The sequence below is a fragment of the Haemaphysalis longicornis genome, unplaced genomic scaffold (assembly GCF_048455015.1).
Source record: "Haemaphysalis longicornis isolate Haplotype H1 unplaced genomic scaffold, Haemaphysalis longicornis Haplotype H1 scaffold_11, whole genome shotgun sequence".
Classification (NCBI taxonomy): domain Eukaryota; kingdom Metazoa; phylum Arthropoda; class Arachnida; order Ixodida; family Ixodidae; genus Haemaphysalis; species Haemaphysalis longicornis.
This window is the reverse complement of record NW_027526214.1, coordinates 31074196-31092703: the sequence shown is the minus strand read 5'-3', so window position 1 is coordinate 31092703 and position 18508 is coordinate 31074196.

The following is an 18508-nucleotide window of genomic DNA, read 5'->3' as shown; positions in this document are numbered from 1 at the left end:
ATGTTGCTCGGGCTGCTTTCTATTTTTCATTTTCTTTAGCGAGGGAAATGTCCCCGCCCTGTCGAAATGTTAACTGCGAAGCATGGCGAACCGCGTTGGCCCGCGCCCAGTAGTTAAAAGCCAGCTCCATCAACAGAATAAGCCAGTCGTGTTGTCGAAGTTTACCCAGCCGATCTCAGGCTCCTTTTGAGACAAAAATTCTGTGTGTTTGAAGAATAGAGCTCTGGTATGTTGCTCGGGCTGCTTTCTATTTTTCATTTTCTTTAGCGATGGAAATGCCTCCGCCGTGTCGAAATGTTAACTGCGAAGCATGCAGAACCGCGTTGGCCCGCGCCCAGTAGTTAAAAGCAAGCTCCGTCAACAGAAACACCCAGTCGTGTTCTCGAAGTTTACCCGGCCGACCTCAGGCTCCTTTTGAGACAAAAATTCTGTGTGTTTGAAGAATAGAGCTCTGGTATGTTGCTTTGGCTGCTTTCTATTTTTCATTTTCTTTAGCGATGGAAATGCCTCCGCCGTGTCGAAATGTTAACTGCGAAGCATGCAGAACCGCGTTGGCCCGCGCCCAGTAGTTAAAAGCAAGCTCCGTCAACAGAAACACCCAGTCGTGTTCTCGAAGTTTACCCGGCCGACCTCAGGCTCCTTTTGAGACAAAAATTCTGTGTGTTTGAAGAATAGAGCTCTGGTATGTTGCTTTGGCTGCTTTCTATTTTTCATTTTCTTTAGCGATGGAAATGCCTCCGCCGTGTCGAAATGTTAACTGCGAAGCATGCAGAACCGCGTTGGCCCGCGCCCAGTAGTTAAAAGCAAGCTCCGTCAACAGAAACACCCAGTCGTGTTCTCGAAGTTTACCCGGCCGACCTCAGGCTCCTTTTGAGACAAAAATTCTACGTGTTTGAAGAATAGAGCCCTGGTATGTTGCTCGGGCTGCTTTCTATTTTTAATTTTCTTGAGCGAGTGAAATGCCCCCGCCATGTCGAAATGTTAACTGCGAAGCATGCAGATCCGCGTTAGCCTGCGCGCAGTAGTTAAAAGCAAGCTCCATAAACAGAATAAGCCAGTCGTGTTCTCGAAGTTGCCCCAGCCGATCTCAGGCTCCTTTTGAGACAACAATTCTACGTGTTTGAAGAATAGAGCCCTGGTACGTTGCTTGGGCTGCTTTCTATTTTTCATTTTCTTTAGCGAGGGAAATGCCCCCGCCCTGTCGAAATGTTAACTGCGAAGCATGCAGAACCGCGTTGGCCCGCACCCAGTAGTTAAAGCCAGCTCCATTACAGAATAAGCCAGTCGTGTTCTCGAAGTTGCCCCCTGCCGATCTCAGGCTTCTTTTGAGACAAAAATTCTACGTGTTTGAAGAATAGAGCCCTGGTATGTTGCTCGGGCTGCTTTCTAGTTTTCATTTTTTTTGCGAGGGAAATGCCCCCGCCGTGTCGAAATGTTAACTGCGAAGCATGCAGAACCGCGTTGGCCCGCGCCCAGTAGTTAAAAGCCAGCTTCATAAACAGAATAAGCCAGTCGTGTTCTCGAAGTTGCCCCAGCCGATCTCAGGCTCCTTTTGAGACAAAAATTCTACGTGTTTGAAGAAGAGAGCTCTGGTATGTTGCTCGGGCTGCTTTCAATTTTTCATTTTCTTTAGTGAGGGACATGCCCCCGCCGTGTCGAAATGTTAACTGCGAAGCATGCAGAACCGCGTTGGCCCGCGCCCAGTAGTTAAAAGCCAGCTCCGTCAACAGAATAAGCCAGTCGTGTTCTCGAAGTTGCCCCAGCCGATATCAGGCTTTTTTTGAGACAAAAATTCTACGTGTTTGAAGAATAGAGCTCTGGTATGTTGCTCGGGCTGCTTTCTATTTTTAATTTTCTTTAGCGAGGGAAATGCCTCCGCCGTGTCGAAATGTTAACTGCGAAGGATGCAGAACAGCGTTGGCCCGCGCCCAGTAGTTAAAAGCCAGCTTCGTCAACAGAATAAGCCAGTCGTGTTCTCGAAGTTGCCCCAGCCGATATCAGGCTTTTTTTGAGACAAAAATTCTACGTGTTTGAAGAATAGAGCTCTGGTATGTTGCTCGGGCTGCTTTCTATTTTTTCATTTTCTTTAGCGATGGAAATGCCTCCGCCGTGTCGAAATGGTAACTGCGAAGCATGCAGAACCGCGTTGGCCCGCGCCCAGTAAAAAGCCAGCTCCGTTAACAGAATAAGCCAGTCGTGTTCTCGAAGTTTACCCAGGCGATCACAGGCTCCTTTTGAGACAAAAATTCTACGTGTTTGAAGAATAGAGCTCTGGTATGTTGCTCGGGCTGCTTTCTATTTTTCATTTTCTTTAGCGAGGGAAATGCCTCCGCCGTGTGGAAATGTTAACTGCGAAGCATGCAGAACCGCGTTGGCCCGCGCCCAGTAGTTAAAAGCCAGCTTCGTCAACAGAATAAGCCAGTCGTGTTCTCGAAGTTTACCCGGCCGACCTCAGGCTCCTTTTGAGACGAAAATTCTACGTTTTTGAAGAATAGAGCTCTGGTATGTTGCTCGGGCTGCTTTTTATTTTTCATTTTCTTTAGCGATGGAAATGCCTCCGCCGTGTCGAAATGTTAACTGCGAAGCATGCAGAACCGCGTTGGCCCGCGCCCAGTAGTTAAAAGCAAGCTCCGTCAACAGAAACACCCAGTCATGTTCTCGAAGTTTACCCGGCCGACCTCAGGCTCCTTTTGAGACAAAAATTCTACGTGTTTGAAGAATAGAGCTCTGGTATGTTGCTCGGGCTGCTTTCTATTTTTCATTTTCTTTAGCGAGGGAAATGCCCTCGCCGTGTCGAAATGTAAACTGCGAAGCATTCAGAACCGCGTTGGCCCGCGCCCAGTAGTTAAAAGCCAGCTCCAAAAACAGAATAAGCAGTCGTATTCTCAAAGTTGCCCCAGCCGATCTCAGGCTCCTTTGGAGAGAAAAATTCTACGTGTTTAAAGAATAGAGCCCTGGTATGTTGCTCGGGCTGCTTTCTATTTTTCATTTTCTTGAGCGAGTGAAATGCCCCTGCCATGTCGAAATGTTAACTGCGAAGCATGCAGAACCGCGTTGGCCTGCGCCCAGTAGTTAAAAGCAAGCTCCATAAACAGAATAAGCCAGTCGTATTCTCGAAGTTGCCCCAGCCGATCTCAGGCTCCTTTTGAGACAACAATTCTACGTGTTTGAAGAATAGAGCCCTGGTACGTTGCTCGGGCTGCTTTCTATTTTTCATTTTCTTTAGCGAGGGAAATGCCCCCGCCCTGTCGAAATGTTAACTGCGAAGCATGCAGAACCACGTTGGCCCGCACCCAGTAGTTAAAAGCCAGCTCCATTACAGAATAAGCCAGTCGTGTTCTCGAAGTTGCCCCAGCCGATCTCAGGCTCCTTTTGAGACAAAAATTCTACGTGTTTGAAGAATAGAGCCCTGGTATGTTGCTCGGGCTGCTTTCAATTTTTCATTTTTTTTAGCGATGGAAATGCCTTCGCCATGTCGAAATGGTAACCGCGAAGCATGCAGAACCGCGTTGGCCCGTGCCCAGTAGTTAAAAGCCAGCTTCGTCAACAGAATAAGCCAGTCGTGTTCTCGAAGTAGCCCCAGCCGATCTCAGGCTCCTTTTGAGACAAAAATTCTACGTGTTTGAAGAATAGAGCCCTGGTACGTTGCTCGGGCTGCTTTCTATTTTTCATTTTCTTTAGCGAGGGAAATGCCCCCGCCGTGTCGAAATGTTAACTGCGAAGCATGCAGAACCGCGTTGGCATGCGCCCAGTAGTTAAAAGCCAGCTCCGTCGACAGAATAAGCCAGTCGTGTTCTCGAAGTTTACCTAGCCGATCTCAGGCTCTTTTTGAGACAAAAATTCTACGTGTTCGAAGAATAGAGCTCTGGTATGTTGCTCGGGCTGCTTTCTATTTTTCATTTTCTTTAGCAAAGGGAAATGCCCCCGCCGTGTCGAAATGTTAGCTGCGAAGCATGCAGAACCGCGTTGGCCCACGCCCAGTATTTAAAAGCCAGCTCCATAAACAGAATAAGCCAGTCTTGTTCTCGCAGTTGCCCCAGCCGATCTCAGGCTTCTTTTGAGACAAAAATTCTATGTGTTTGAAGAATAGAGCTCTGGTATGTTGCTCGGGCTGCTTTCTATTTTTCATTTTTTTAGCGAGGGAAATGCCTCCGCCGTGTCGAAATATTAACTGCGAAGCATGCAGAATCGCGTTGGCCCGCGCCCAGTAGGCAAAATCCAGCTCCGTCAACAGAATAAGCCAGTCGTGTTCTCGAAGTTTACCCGGCCGATCTCAGGCTCCTTTTGAGACAAAAATTATACGTGTTTGAAGAATAGAGCTCTGGTATGTTGCTCGGGCTGCTTTCTATTTTTCATTTTCTTTAGCGAGGGAAATGCCCCCGCCGTGTCGAAATTTTAACTGCGAAGCATGCAGAACCGCGTTGGCCCGCGCCCAGTAGTTAAAAGCAAGCTCCGTCAACAGAAACACCCAGTCGTGTTCTCGAAGTTTACCCGGCCGACCTCAGGCTCCTTTTGAGACAAAAATTCTACGTATTTGAAGAATAGAGCTCTGGTATGTTGCTGGGGCTGCTTTCTATTTTTCATTTTCTTTAGCGATGGAAATGCCTCCGCCGTGTCGAAATGTTAACTGCGAAGCATGCAGAACCGCGTTGGACCGCGCCCAGTTGTTAAAAGCCAGCTCCGTCCACAGAATAAGCCAGTCGTGTTCTCGAAGTTTACCCAGCCGATCTCAGGCTCCTTTTGAGACAAAAATTCTACGTATTTGAAGAATAGAGCTATGGTATGTTGCTCGGGCTGCTTTCTATTTTTCATTTTCTTTAGCGATGGAAATGCCTCCGCCGTGTCGAAATGTTAACTGCGAAGCATGCAGAACCGCGTTGGCCCGCGCCCAGTTGTTAAAAGCCAGCTCCGTCCACAGAATAAGCCAGTCGTGTTCTCGAAGTTTACCCAGCCGATCTCAGGCTCCCTTTGAGACAAAAATTCTACGTATTTGAAGAATAGAGCTATGGTATGTTGCTCGGGCTGCTTTCTATTTTTCATTTTCTTTAGCGATGGAAATGCCTCCGCCGTGTCGAAATGTTAACTGCGAAGCATGCAGAACCGCGTTGGACCGCGCTTAATAGTTAAAAGCCAGCTCCGTCAACAGAATAACCCAGTCGTGTTCTCGAAGTTTACCCGGCCGACCTCAGGCTCCTTTTGATTCAAAAATTCTACGTGTTTGAAGAATAGAGCTCTGGTATGTTGCTCGGGCTGCTTTCTATTTTTCATTTTCTTTAGCGAGGGAAATGTCCCCGCCCTGTCGAAATGTTAACTGCGAAGCATGGCGAACCGCGTTGGCCCGCGCCCAGTAGTTAAAAGCCAGCTCCATCAACAGAATAAGCCAGTCGTGTTGTCGAAGTTTACCCAGCCGATCTCAGGCTCCTTTTGAGACAAAAATTCTGTGTGTTTGAAGAATAGAGCTCTGGTATGTTGCTCGGGCTGCTTTCTATTTTTCATTTTCTTTAGCGATGGAAATGCCTCCGCCGTGTCGAAATGTTAACTGCGAAGCATGCAGAACCGCGTTGGCCCGCGCCCAGTAGTTAAAAGCAAGCTCCGTCAACAGAAACACCCAGTCGTGTTCTCGAAGTTTACCCGGCCGACCTCAGGCTCCTTTTGAGACAAAAATTCTGTGTGTTTGAAGAATAGAGCTCTGGTATGTTGCTTTGGCTGCTTTCTATTTTTCATTTTCTTTAGCGATGGAAATGCCTCCGCCGTGTCGAAATGTTAACTGCGAAGCATGCAGAACCGCGTTGGCCCGCGCCCAGTAGTTAAAAGCAAGCTCCGTCAACAGAAACACCCAGTCGTGTTCTCGAAGTTTACCCGGCCGACCTCAGGCTCCTTTTGAGACAAAAATTCTGTGTGTTTGAAGAATAGAGCTCTGGTATGTTGCTTTGGCTGCTTTCTATTTTTCATTTTCTTTAGCGATGGAAATGCCTCCGCCGTGTCGAAATGTTAACTGCGAAGCATGCAGAACCGCGTTGGCCCGCGCCCAGTAGTTAAAAGCAAGCTCCGTCAACAGAAACACCCAGTCGTGTTCTCGAAGTTTACCCGGCCGACCTCAGGCTCCTTTTGAGACAAAAATTCTACGTGTTTGAAGAATAGAGCCCTGGTATGTTGCTCGGGCTGCTTTCTATGTTTAATTTTCTTGAGCGAGTGAAATGCCCCCGCCATGTCGAAATGTTAACTGCGAAGCATGCAGATCCGCGTTAGCCTGCGCGCAGTAGTTAAAAGCAAGCTCCATAAACAGAATAAGCCAGTCGTGTTCTCGAAGTTGCCCCAGCCGATCTCAGGCTCCTTTTGAGACAACAATTCTACGTGTTTGAAGAATAGAGCCCTGGTACGTTGCTTGGGCTGCTTTCTATTTTTCATTTTCTTTAGCGAGGGAAATGCCCCCGCCCTGTCGAAATGTTAACTGCGAAGCATGCAGAACCGCGTTGGCCCGCACCCAGTAGTTAAAGCCAGCTCCATTACAGAATAAGCCAGTCGTGTTCTCGAAGTTGCCCCCTGCCGATCTCAGGCTTCTTTTGAGACAAAAATTCTACGTGTTTGAAGAATAGAGCCCTGGTATGTTGCTCGGGCTGCTTTCTAGTTTTCATTTTTTTTGCGAGGGAAATGCCCCCGCCGTGTCGAAATGTTAACTGCGAAGCATGCAGAACCGCGTTGGCCCGCGCCCAGTAGTTAAAAGCCAGCTTCATAAACAGAATAAGCCAGTCGTGTTCTCGAAGTTGCCCCAGCCGATCTCAGGCTCCTTTTGAGACAAAAATTCTACGTGTTTGAAGAAGAGAGCTCTGGTATGTTGCTCGGGCTGCTTTCAATTTTTCATTTTCTTTAGTGAGGGACATGCCCCCGCCGTGTCGAAATGTTAACTGCGAAGCATGCAGAACCGCGTTGGCCCGCGCCCAGTAGTTAAAAGCCAGCTCCGTCAACAGAATAAGCCAGTCGTGTTCTCGAAGTTGCCCCAGCCGATATCAGGCTTTTTTTGAGACAAAAATTCTACGTGTTTGAAGAATAGAGCTCTGGTATGTTGCTCGGGCTGCTTTCTATTTTTCATTTTCTTTAGCGAGGGAAATGCCTCCGCCGTGTCGAAATGTTAACTGCGAAGGATGCAGAACAGCGTTGGCCCGCGCCCAGTAGTTAAAAGCCAGCTTCGTCAACAGAATAAGCCAGTCGTGTTCTCGAAGTTGCCCCAGCCGATATCAGGCTTTTTTTGAGACAAAAATTCTACGTGTTTGAAGAATAGAGCTCTGGTATGTTGCTCGGGCTGCTTTCTATTTTTTCATTTTCTTTAGCGATGGAAATGCCTCCGCCGTGTCGAAATGGTAACTGCGAAGCATGCAGAACCGCGTTGGCCCGCGCCCAGTAAAAAGCCAGCTCCGTTAACAGAATAAGCCAGTCGTGTTCTCGAAGTTTACCCAGGCGATCACAGGCTCCTTTTGAGACAAAAATTCTACGTGTTTGAAGAATAGAGCTCTGGTATGTTGCTCGGGCTGCTTTCTATTTTTCATTTTCTTTAGCGAGGGAAATGCCTCCGCCGTGTGGAAATGTAAACTGCGAAGCATTCAGAACCGCGTTGGCCCGCGCCCAGTAGTTAAAAGCCAGCTCCAAAAACAGAATAAGCAGTCGTATTCTCAAAGTTGCCCCAGCCGATCTCAGGCTCCTTTGGAGAGAAAAATTCTACGTGTTTAAAGAATAGAGCCCTGGTATGTTGCTCGGGCTGCTTTCTATTTTTCATTTTCTTGAGCGAGTGAAATGCCCCTGCCATGTCGAAATGTTAACTGCGAAGCATGCAGAACCGCGTTGGCCTGCGCCCAGTAGTTAAAAGCAAGCTCCATAAACAGAATAAGCCAGTCGTATTCTCGAAGTTGCCCCAGCCGATCTCAGGCTCCTTTTGAGACAACAATTCTACGTGTTTGAAGAATAGAGCCCTGGTACGTTGCTCGGGCTGCTTTCTATTTTTCATTTTCTTTAGCGAGGGAAATGCCCCCGCCCTGTCGAAATGTTAACTGCGAAGCATGCAGAACCACGTTGGCCCGCACCCAGTAGTTAAAAGCCAGCTCCATTACAGAATAAGCCAGTCGTGTTCTCGAAGTTGCCCCAGCCGATCTCAGGCTCCTTTTGAGACAAAAATTCTACGTGTTTGAAGAATAGAGCCCTGGTATGTTGCTCGGGCTGCTTTCAATTTTTCATTTTTTTTAGCGATGGAAATGCCTTCGCCATGTCGAAATGGTAACCGCGAAGCATGCAGAACCGCGTTGGCCCGTGCCCAGTAGTTAAAAGCCAGCTTCGTCAACAGAATAAGCCAGTCGTGTTCTCGAAGTAGCCCCAGCCGATCTCAGGCTCCTTTTGAGACAAAAATTCTACGTGTTTGAAGAATAGAGCCCTGGTACGTTGCTCGGGCTGCTTTCTATTTTTCATTTTCTTTAGCGAGGGAAATGCCCCCGCCGTGTCGAAATGTTAACTGCGAAGCATGCAGAACCGCGTTGGCATGCGCCCAGTAGTTAAAAGCCAGCTCCGTCGACAGAATAAGCCAGTCGTGTTCTCGAAGTTTACCTAGCCGATCTCAGGCTCTTTTTGAGACAAAAATTCTACGTGTTCGAAGAATAGAGCTCTGGTATGTTGCTCGGGCTGCTTTCTATTTTTCATTTTCTTTAGCAAAGGGAAATGCCCCCGCCGTGTCGAAATGTTAGCTGCGAAGCATGCAGAACCGCGTTGGCCCACGCCCAGTATTTAAAAGCCAGCTCCATAAACAGAATAAGCCAGCCTTGTTCTCGCAGTTGCCCCAGCCGATCTCAGGCTTCTTTTGAGACAAAAATTCTATGTGTTTGAAGAATAGAGCTCTGGTATGTTGCTCGGGCTGCTTTCTATTTTTCATTTTTTTAGCGAGGGAAATGCCTCCGCCGTGTCGAAATGCTAACTGCGAAGCATGCAGAATCGCGTTGGCCCGCGCCCAGTAGGTAAAATCCAGCTCCGTCAACAGAATAAGCCAGTCGTGTTCTCGAAGTTTACCCAGACGATCTCAGGCTCCTTTTGAGACAAAAATTACACGTGTTTGAAGAATAGAGCTCTGGTATGTTGCTCGGGCTGCTTTCTATTTTTCATTTTCTTTAGCGAGGGAAATGCCCCCGCCGTGTCGAAATTTTAACTGCGAAGCATGCAGAACCGCGTTGGCATGCGCCCAGTAGTTAAAAGCCAGCTCCATAAACAGAATAAGCAACTCAGTTCTCGAAGTTTCCCCAGCCGATCTCAGGCTCCCTTTCAGACCAAAATTCTACGTGTTTGAAGAATAGAGCTCTGGTATTTTGCTCGGGCTGCTTTCTATTTTTCATTTTTTTAGCGAGGGAAATGCCTCCGCCGTGTCGAAATGTTAACTGCGAAGCATGCAGAATCGCGTTGGCCCGCGCCCAGTAGGTAAAATCCAGCTCCGTCAACAGAATAAGCCAGTCGTGTTCTCGAAGTTTACCCAGCCGATCTCAGGCTCCTTTGAGACAAAAATTCTCTGTTTGAAGAATAGAGCTCTGGTATGTTGCTCGGGCTGCTTTCTATTTTTCATTTTTTTTAGCGAGGGAAATGCCTCCGCCGTGTCGAAATGTTAACTGCGCAGCATGCAGAATCGCGTTGGCCCGCGCCCAGTAGGTAAAATCCAGCCCGTCAACAGAATAAGTCAGTCGTGTTCTCGAAGTTTACCCAGCCAATCTCAGGCTCCTTTTGAGACAAAAATTATACGTGTTTGAAGAATAGAGCTCTGGTATGTTGCTCGGGCTGCTTTCTATTTTTCATTTTCTTTACCGAGGGAAATGACCCCGCCGTGTCGAAATTTTAACTGCGAAGCATGCAGAACCGCGTTGGCCCGCGCCCAGTATTTAAAAGCCAGCTCCATAAACAGAATAAGCCAGTCTTGTTCTCGCAGTTGCCCCAGCCGATCTCAGGCTTCTTTTGAGACAAAAATTCTATGTGTTTGAAGAATAGAGCTCTGGTATGTTGCTCGGGCTGCTTTCTATTTTTCATTTTTTTAGCGAGGGAAATGCCTCCGCCGTGTCGAAATATTAACTGCGAAGCATGCAGAATCGCGTTGGCCCGCGCCCAGTAGGCAAAATCCAGCTCCGTCAACAGAATAAGCCAGTCGTGTTCTCGAAGTTTACCCGGACGATCTCAGGCTCCTTTTGAGACAAAAATTATACGTGTTTGAAGAATAGAGCTCTGGTATGTTGCTCGGGCTGCTTTCTATTTTTCATTTTCTTTAGCGAGGGAAATGCCCCCGCCGTGTCGAAATTTTAACTGCGAAGCATGCAGAACCGCGTTGGCCCGCGCCCAGTAGTTAAAATCCAGCTGCGTCAACAGAATAAGCCAGTCGTGTTCTCGAAGTTAACCCAGCCGATCTCAGGCTCCTTTTGAGACAAAAATTATACGTGTTTGAAGAATAGAGCTCTGGTATGTTGCTCGGGCTGGTTTCTATTTTTCATTTTCTTATGCGAGGGAAATGCCCCCGCCGTGTCTAAATGTTAACGCCGTAGCATGCAGAACCACGTTGGCCCGCGCTCAGTAGTTAAAAGTCAGCTCCATCAACAGAATAAGCCAGTCGTGTTCTCGAAGTTTACCCAGCCGATCTCAGGCTCCTTTTGAGACAAAAATTATACGTGTTTGAAGAATAGAGCTCTGGTATGTTGCTCGGGCTGCTTTCTATTTTTCATTTTCTTATGCGAGGGAAATGCCCCCGCCGTGTCTTAATGTTAACTCCGAAGCATGCAGAACCGCGTTGGCCCGCGCCCAGTAGTTAAAAGCCAGCTCCATCAAAAGAATAAGCCAGTCGTGTTCTCGAAGTTTACCCAGCCGATCTCAGGCTCCTTTTGAGACAAAAATTATACGTGTTTGAAGAATAGAGCTCTGGTATGTCTCTCGGGCTGCTTTCTATTTTTCATTTTCTTTAGCGAGGGAAATGATTCCGCCGTGTCGAAATTTTAACTGCGAAGCATGCAGAACCGCGTTGGCCCGCGCCCAGTAGTTAAAATCCAGCTCCATCAACAGAATAAGCCAGTCGTGTTCTCGAAGTTTACCCAGCCGATCTCAGGCTCCTTTTGAGACAAAAATTATACGTGTTTGAAGAATAGAGCTCTGGTATGTTGCTCGGGCTGCTTTCTATTTTTCATTTTCTTATGCGAGAGAAATGCCCCCGCCGTGTCTAAATGTTAACGCCGAAGCATGCAGAACCACGTTGGCCCGCGCCCAGTAGTTAAAAGTCAGCTCCATCAACAGAATAAGCCAGTCGTGTTCTCGAAGTTTACCCAGCCGATCTCAGGCTCCTTTTGAGACAAAAATTATACGTGTTTGAAGAATAAAGCTCTGGTATGTTGCTCGGGCTGCTTTCTATTTTTCATTTTCTTATGCGAGGGAAATGCCCCCGCCGTGTCTTAATGTTAACTCCGAAGCATGCAGAACCGCGTTGGCCCGCGCCCAGTAGTTAAAAGCCAGCTCCATCAAAAGAATAAGCCAGTCGTGTTCTCGAAGTTTACCCAGCCGATCTCAGGCTCCTTTTGAGACAAAAATTATACGTGTTTGAAGAATAGAGCTCTGGTATGTTGCTCGGGCTGCTTTCTATTTTTCATTTTCTTTAGCGAGGGAAATGCCCCCGCCGTGTCGAAATGTTAACTGCGAAGCATGCAGAACCGCGTTGGCCCGCGCCCAGTACTTAAAAGCCAGCTCCATAAACAGAATGAGCCAGTCTTGTTCTCACAGTTGCCCCAGCCGATCTCAGGCTTTTTTTGAGACAAAAATTCCACGTGTTTGAAGAATAGAGCTCTGGTAAGTTGCTCGGGCTGCTTTCTATTTTTAATTTTTTTAGCGAGGGAAATGCCTCCGCCGTGTCGAAATGTAAACTGCGCAGCATGCAGAATCGCGTTGGCCCGCGCCCAGTAGGTAAAATCCAGTCCGTCAACAGAATAAGCCAGTCGTGTTCTCGAAGTGTACCCAGCCAATCTCAGGCTCCTTTTGAGACAAAAATTATACGTGTTTGAAGAATAGAGCTCTGGTATGTTTCTCGGGCTGCTTTCTATTTTTCATTTTCTTTAGCGAGGGAAATGACCCCGCCGTGTCGAAATTTTAACGGCGAAGCATGCAGAACCGCGTTGGCCCGCGTTACAGTATTTAAAAGCCAGCTCCATAAACAGAATAAGCCAGTCTTGTTCTCGCAGTTGCCCCAGCCGATCTCAGGCTTCTTTTGAGACAAAAATTCTATGTGTTTGAAGAATAGAGCTCTGGTATGTTGCTCGGGCTGCTTTCTATTTTTCATTTTTTTAGCGAGGGAAATTCCTCCACCGTGTCGAAATGTTAACTGCGAAGCATGCAGAATCGCGTTGGTCCGCGCCCAGTAGGTAAAATCCAGCTCCGTCAACAGAATAAGCCAGTCGTGTTCTCGAAGTTTACCCAGACGATCTCAGGCTCCTTTTGAGACAAAAATTCTATGTGTTTGAAGAATAGAGCTCTGGTATGTTGCTCGGGCTGCTTTCTATTTTTCATTTTCTTTAGCGAGGGAAATGCCCCCGCCGTGTCGAAATTTTAACTGCGAAGCATGCAGAACCGCGTTGGCCCGCGCCCAGTAGTTAAATCCAGCTCCGTCAACAGAATAAGCCAGTCGTGTTCTCGAAGTTTACCCAGCCGATCTCAGGCTCCTTTTGAGACAAAAATTATACGTGTTTGAAGAATAGAGCTCTGGTATGTTGCTCGGGCTGTTTTCTATTTTTATTTTCTTATGCGAGGGAAATGCCCCCGCCGTGTCTAAATGTTAACTCCGAAGCATGCAGAACCGCGTTGGCCCGCGCCCAGTAGTTAAAATCCAGCTCCGTCAACAGAATAAGCCAGTCGTGTTCTCGAAGTTTTCCCAGCCGATCTCAGGCTCCTTTTGAGACAAAAATTATACGTGTTTGAAGAATAGAGCTCTGGTATGTTGCTCGGGCTGCTTTCTATTTTTCATTTTCTTTAGCGAGGGAAATGCCCCCGCCGTGTCGAAATGTTAACTCCGATGCATGCAGAACCGCGTTGGCCCGCACCCAGTAGTTAAAAGTCAGCTCCGTCAACAGAATAAGCCAGTCGTGTTCTCGAAGTTTACCCAGCCGATCTCAGGCTCCTTTTGATACAAAAATTATACGTGTTTGAAGAATAGAGCTCTGGTATGTTGCTCGGGCTGCTTTCTATTTTTCATTTTCGTTAGCGAGGGAAATGCCCCCGCCGTGTCGAAATGTTAACTGCTAAGCATGCAGAACCGCGTTGGCACGCGCCCCGTAGTTAAAAGCCAGCTCCATAAACAGAATAAGCAAGTCATGTTCTCGAAGTTTCCCCAGCCGATCTCAGGCTCCCTTTGAGACCAAAATTATACGTGTTTCAAGAATAGAGCTCTGGTATGTTGCTCGGGCTGCTTTCTATTTTTCATTTTCTTATGCGAGGGAAATGCCCCCGCCGTGTCGAAATGTTCACTGCGAAGCATGCAGAACCGCGTTGGCCCTCGCCCAGTAGTTAAAAGTCAGCTCCGTCAACAGAATAATCCAGTCGTGTTCTCGAAGTTTACCCAGCCGATCTCAGGCTCCTTTTGAGACAAAAATTATACGTGTTTGAAGAATAGAGCTCTGGTATGTTGCTCGGGCTGCTTTCTATTTTTCATTTTCTTTAGCGAGGGAAATGCCCCCGCCGTGTCGAAATGTTAACTGCGAAGCATGCAGAACTGTGTTGGCACGCGCCCCGTAGTTAAAAGCCAGCTCCATAAACAGAATAAGCAAGTCATGTTCTCGAAGTTTCCCCAGCCGATCTCAGGCTCCCTTGGAGACCAAAATTCTACGTGTTTGAAGAATAGAGCTCTGGTATGTTGCTCGGGTTGCTTTCTATTTTTTATTTTCTTTAGCGAGGGAAATGCCCCCGCCGTGTCTAAATGTTAACTGCGAAGCATGCAGAACCGCGTTGGCCCGCGCTCAGTAGTTAAAAGCCAGCTCCGTCGACAGAATAGGCCAGTCGTGTTCTCGAAGTTTACCCAGCCGATCTCAGGCTCCTTTTGAGACCAAAATTCTACGTCTTCGAAGAATAGAGCTCTGGTATGTTGCTCGGGCTGCTTTCTATTTTTCATTTTCTTGAGCAAAGGGAAATGCCCCCGCCGTGTCGAAATGTTAACTGCGAAGCATGCAGAACCGCGTTGGCCCGCGGCCAGTACTTAAAAGCCAGCTCCATAAACAGAATAAGCCAGTCTTGTTCTCGCAGTTGCCCCAGCCGATCTCAGGCTTCTTTTGAGACAAAAATTCTACGCGTTTGAAGAATAGAGCTCTGGTATATTGCTCGGGCTGCTTTCTATTTTTTTTCTTTAGCGAGGGAAATGCCCCAGCCGTGTCGAAATGTTCACTGCGAAGCATGCAGAACCGCGTTGGCCCGCGCCCAGTAGTTAAAAGCCAGCTCCATCAACAGAATAAGCAAGTCGTGTTCTCGAAGTTTACCCAGCCGAACTCAGGCTCCTTTTGATACAAAAATTATACGTGTTTGAAGAATAGAGCTCTGGTATGTTGCTCGGGCTGCTTTCTATTTTTCATTTTCTTTAGCGAGGGAAATGCCCCCGCCGTGTCGAAATGTTAACTGCGAAGCATGCAGAACCGCGTTGGCCCGCGCCCAGTAGTTAAAAGCCAGCTCCGTCAACAGAATAAGCAAGTCGTGTTCTCGAAGTTTACCCAGCCGATCTCAGGCTCCTTTTGAGACAAAAATTATACGTGTTTGAAGAATAGAGCTCTGGTATGTTGCTCGGGCTGCTTTCTATATTTCATTTTCTTAAGCGAGGGAAATGCCCCCGCCGTGTCGAAATGTTAACTGCGAAGCATGCAGAACCGCGTTGGCCCGCGCCCAATAGTTAAAAGCCAGCTCCGTCAACAGAATAAGCCAGTCGTGTTCTCGAAGTTTACCCAGCCGATCTCAGGCTCCTTTTGAGACAAAAATTAGACGTTTTTGAAGAATAGAGCTCTGGTATGTTGCTCGGGCTGCTTTCTATTTTTCATTTTCTTATGCGAGGGAAATGCCCCCGCGTGTCTAAACGTTAACTCCGATGCATGCAGAACCGCGTTTGCCCGCGCCCAGTAGTTAAAAGCCAGCTCCATCAACAGAATAAGCCAGTCGTGTTCTCGAAGTTTACCCAGCCGATCTCAGGCTCCTTTTGAGACAAAAATTATACGTGTTTGAAGAATAGAGTTCTGGTATGTTGCTCGGGCTGCTTTCTATTTTTCATTTTCTTATGCGAGGGAAATGCCCCCGCTGTGTCTAAATCCTAACTCCGAAGCATGCAGAACCGCGTCAGCCCGCGCTCATAGTTAAAAGCCAGCTCCATCAACAGAATAAGCCAGTCGTGTCCTTGAAGTTTACCCTGCCGATCTCAGGCTCATTTGAGACAAAAATACTGTGTTTGAAGAATAGGGCTCTGGTATGTTGCTCGGGCTGCTTTCTATTTTTCATTTTCTTTAGCGAGGGAAATGCCCCCGTTATGTCGAAATGTTAACTGCGAAGCATGCAGAACCGCGTTGGCCCGCGCTCAGTAGTTAAAAGCCAGCTCCGTCGACAGAATAAGCCAGTCGTGTTATCAAAGTTTACCCAGCCGATCTCAGGCTCCTTTTGAGACCAAAATTCTACGTGTTTGAAGAATAGAGCTCTGGTATGTTGCTCGGGCTGCTTTCTATTTTTCATTTTTTTTTAGCGAGGGAAATGCCTCCGCCGTGTCGAAATGTTAACTGCGAAGCATGCAGAACCGCGTTGGCCCGCGCCCAGTAGTTAAAATCCAGCTCCGTCAACAGAATAAGCCAGTCGTGTTCTCGAAGTTTACCCAGCCGATCTCAGGCTCCTTTTGAGACAAAAATTATACGTGTTTGAAGAATAGAGCTCTCGTATGTTGCTCGGGCTGCTTTCTATTTTTCATTTTCTTATGCGAGGGAAATGCCCCCGCCGTGTCTAAATGTTAACTCCGAAGCATGCAGAACCGCGTTGGCCCGCGACCAGTAGTTAAAAGCCAGCTCCATCAACAGAATAAGCCAGCCGTGTTCTCGAAGTTTACCCAGCCGATCTCAGGCTCCTTTTGAGACAAAAATTATACGTGTTTGAAGAATAGGGCTCTAGTATGTTGCTCGGGCTGCTTTCTATTTTTCATTTTATTATGCGAGGGAAATGCCCCCGCCGTGTCTAAATGTTAACTCCGAAGCATGCAGAACCGCGTTGGCCCGCGCCCAGTAGTTAAAAGCCAGCTCCATCAACAGAATAAGCCAGTCGTGTTCTCGAAGTTTACCCAGCCCATCTCAGGCTCCTTTTGAGACAAAAATTCTACGTGTTTGAAGAATAGAGCTCTGGTATGTTGCTCGGGCTGCTTTCTATTTTTCATTTTCTTTAGCGAGGGAAATGCCCCCGCCGTGTCGAAATGTTAACTGCGAAGCATGCAGAACCGCGTTGGCACGCGCCCAGTAGTTAAAAGCCAGCTCCATAAACAGAATAGGCAAGTCATGTTCTCGAAGTTTCCCCAGCCGATCTCAGGCTCCCTTTGAGACCAAAATTCTACGTGTTTGAAGAATAGAGCTTTGGTATGTTGCTCGGGCTGCTTTCTATTTTTCATTTTCTTTAGCGAGGGAAATGCCCCCGCCGTGTCGAAATGTTAACTGCGAAGCATGCAGAACCGCGTTGGCCCGCGCCCAGTACTTAAAAGCCAGCTCCATAAACAGAATGAGCCAGTCTTGTTCTCGCAGTTGCCCCAGCCGATCTCAGGCTTCTTTTGAGACAAAAATTCTACGTGTTTGAAGAATAAAGCTCTGGTATGTTGCTCGGGCTGCATTCTATATTTCATTTTCTTTAGCGAGGGAAATGCCCCCGCCGTGTCGAAATGTTAACTGCGAAGCATGCAGAACCGCGTTGGCCCGCGCCCAGTAGTTAAAAGCCAGCTCCGTCAACAGAATAAGCCAGTCGTGTTCTCGAAGTTTACCCAGCCGATCTCAGGCTCCTTTTGAGACAAAAATTATACGTGTTTGAAGAATAGAGCTCTGGTATGTTGCTCGGGCTGCTTTCTATTTTTCATTTTTTTTAGCGAGGGAAATGCCTCCGCCGTGTCGAAATGTTAACTGCGAAGCATGCAGAACCGCGTTGGCACGCGCAGTAGTTAAAAGCCAGCTCCATAAACAGAATAAGCAAGTCATGTTCTCGAAGTTTCCCCAGCCGATCTCAGGCTCCCTTTGAGACCAAAATTCTACGTGTTTGAAGAATAGAGCTTTGGTATGTTGCTCGGGCTGCTTTCTATTTTTCATTTTCTTTAGCGAGGGAAATGCCCCCGCCGTGTCGAAATGTTAACTGCGAAGCATGCAGAACCGCGTTGGCCCGCGCCCAGTACTTAAAAGCCAGCTCCATAAACAGAATAAGCCAGTCTTGTTCTCGCAGTTGCCCCAGCCGATCTCAGGCTTCTTTTGAGACAAAAATTCTACGTGTTTGAAGAATAGAGCTCTGGTATGTTGCTCGGGCTGCTTTCTATTTTTCATTTTTTTTAGCGAGGGAAATGCCTCCGCCGTGTCGAAATGTTAACTGCGAAGCATGCAGAACCGCGTTGGCCCGCGCCCAGTAGTTAAAAGCCAGCTCCGTCAACAGAATAAGCAAGTCGTGTTCTCGAAGTTTACCCAGCCGATCTCAGGCTCCTTTTGAGACAAAAATTATACGTGTTTGAAGAATAGAGCTCTGGTATGTTGCTCGGGCTGCTTTCTATTTTTCATTTTCTTTAGCGAGGGAAATGCCCCCGCCGTGTCGAAATGTTAACTGCGAAGCATGCAGAACTGTGTTGGCACGCGCCCCGTAGTTAAAAGCCAGCTCCATAAACAGAATAAGCAAGTCATGTTCTCGAAGTTTCCCCAGCCGATCTCAGGCTCCCTTGGAGACCAAAATTCTACGTGTTTGAAGAATAGAGCTCTGGTATGTTGCTCGGGTTGCTTTCTATTTTTTATTTTCTTTAGCGAGGGAAATGCCCCCGCCGTGTCTAAATGTTAACTGCGAAGCATGCAGAACCGCGTTGGCCCGCGCTCAGTAGTTAAAAGCCAGCTCCGTCGACAGAATAGGCCAGTCGTGTTCTCGAAGTTTACCCAGCCGATCTCAGGCTCCTTTTGAGACCAAAATTCTACGTCTTCGAAGAATAGAGCTCTGGTATGTTGCTCGGGCTGCTTTCTATTTTTCATTTTCTTGAGCAAAGGGAAATGCCCCCGCCGTGTCGAAATGTTAACTGCGAAGCATGCAGAACCGCGTTGGCCCGCGGCCAGTACTTAAAAGCCAGCTCCATAAACAGAATAAGCCAGTCTTGTTCTCGCAGTTGCCCCAGCCGATCTCAGGCTTCTTTTGAGACAAAAATTCTACGCGTTTGAAGAATAGAGCTCTGGTATATTGCTCGGGCTGCTTTCTATTTTTTTTTCTTTAGCGAGGGAAATGCCCCAGCCGTGTCGAAATGTTC